Source organism: Chanodichthys erythropterus, chromosome 14 (assembly GCF_024489055.1).
Source record: "Chanodichthys erythropterus isolate Z2021 chromosome 14, ASM2448905v1, whole genome shotgun sequence".
In the NCBI taxonomy this organism is placed as follows: domain Eukaryota; kingdom Metazoa; phylum Chordata; class Actinopteri; order Cypriniformes; family Xenocyprididae; genus Chanodichthys; species Chanodichthys erythropterus.
This window is the reverse complement of record NC_090234.1, coordinates 9,820,170-9,822,167: the sequence shown is the minus strand read 5'-3', so window position 1 is coordinate 9,822,167 and position 1,998 is coordinate 9,820,170. Positions and strand designations below refer to the sequence as shown.

At 39.0% G+C, this 1,998-nt stretch overlaps 1 long non-coding RNA gene across 1 annotated transcript; it reads left to right on the top strand.

Annotated features, from left to right (window-relative positions):
- The first annotated feature begins 244 nt into the window (after positions 1-244).
- LOC137036308 (uncharacterized) lies at positions 245-1,383 on the top strand. The gene is made up of 3 exons (XR_010897151.1): positions 245-381; positions 1,094-1,148; positions 1,294-1,383. It is a non-coding gene; the product is annotated as an uncharacterized lncRNA (long non-coding RNA).
- The last annotated feature ends 615 nt before the right edge of the window (positions 1,384-1,998 follow it).

The window sequence follows — 1,998 nt, the reverse complement described above, 5'->3', positions numbered from 1 at the left end:
CCATTTCTTTTCGTCATTTAAAAACTGACAAGGTGCTATGGCAAAAGGATCCAAGCTGTATACCACTCGGTAATGTTAATTTTTTTGAAATAACAGTGCTTATCGCTGGGTGAAGCTGCTGTGATATGCCGACAACATTGTAAAAAAAACAAAACAAATCAAAATATTCTATAATGTTCCTAATCTTAACTACTTTGAACCGCCCCTTTTTGTTCCGCAGAGACCTCCTTCTTCCCCGCACGCCATTGGCTCACACCCTGTAGAATGGACGCTTGGTTGGGTGTCTGTGTTGTGGAATTGGCCAATAGGAAGGAAGAAAACAGTTTCCGTGGTTACACTGGATACACAAATAAGAGTTTTTGCAAAAGAAACATTATTAAGGTAATTCATGTATTTAATATGCGTTTATTCTGTGTTAGGGCTTTTAGAGGTGTGCTGTTTGAAGATATTTTCTTCTTTTTAGTTGCGAAGAATCTCTGCGAATGTCTACAAAGATTTGAAAATGTTTAATTAGATCTACATAATTTCTATGTAAGCTATGTCTAACCTGTAATGTAAATGAGTGACACTGTAGATAAGACCTCATAAGATAAGACTGTATGTGTAAATCTAATCGGATGTCGCCACTGTAAATTATATTTTGCTTAAGTTAGAATGAAATCAATTTACAGTTCGTATTTTTTTATGCAATATTGCGGTATGTATTATGTAAGGGATAATCGCGTTGACAAATTAAAGCTGTTATTGATGTTTGCAGCGCAATATCTGTAATTGTTTTTATCTCATTTTAGTTCAATATTGTTACAATTCAGTTGTATAAATGTTGCAAAGTCCATCAATTATGAAACAAGTTAAATTCAGCTATAAGCAGCTCAACAGAAATGTCATTATTCAGCTATACAGTCAGTGTTGATTCAGATAAACTAAATCAGTTCAAAATTTTTGTGATAGTGTCTGTGCATTTAATTCGATAATATAACTGAATATTTTTTTAAAACCTGTTATATGCATAACATTGTTTACATTTTTACATGGCTCCACCAAGTCCTACATTTGGAATCATATTTACATTTTTTTCCTGAATTATTAACAGATGTATAGCAGAGATTGTTGTACCTTCACCACAAACCACTGCCCTGAAGATACAGGTAGGGCAGCTGTGATCAAAATTGACAAAAGTATATATATGTGTGTGTATCCACTTGTCCTGGACAAGCATTAATGTCGAGCCCTGATATATTAATTACATATACAATATATATATATATATTTGTTTGTTTTTGAATCACATAGAAAAGTTGTCTGGAAGAATACAAGTGGGCCTGGGACACTCAAAATGTAAACTGATCCCATATGAGCGAATGCGGACCATGGTAGAGGCCAAACGCCTCTCTTCTCAGCTCTCTCAACAGAAGGTAATGAATGTGTTTTGCATTTTTGATTGCATACCTTTGTTAATTAAGGTGCGTTCACGCGGCCTCGTAATTCCTGTAGTTACAAGATTCTAGCTTGTAAAAAGCGTTCACGTCCTCATAGAGCTTGTAATGGACCCTTCGCTAAGCCACGCCCGAAAACCGCCACAGGCCAATTGTGGTTTAGCAACCGTTACTAGGCGCAAAAGGCCTGTCGAGCTTTCGAGCGAGGGAACGTCTAGGTTACTATTGTAACCCCCGTTCCCAGAAGGAGGGAACGGAGACGTTACGTCGATACTGACGTAATGGGGTCTCGCTAGGGAGCCCAATCACCTCCAAGGATACAAAACAAGCCAATGGGAATTGGCCTGTGAGATTCGGCCCCTCCCCCGGCATCCGGGTATAATAGGGCCGGCATACTCGCCTTCATTCATATTATCCGTGGCAGGGGAACGTAACGTCTCCGTTCCCTCCTTCTGGGAACGGGGGTTACAATAGTAACCTAGACGTTCCCATTCAGTCAGTCACATTCGACGTTACGTTGATACTGACGTAATGGGGTCCCGTGGAAAACGCCATAGCAACT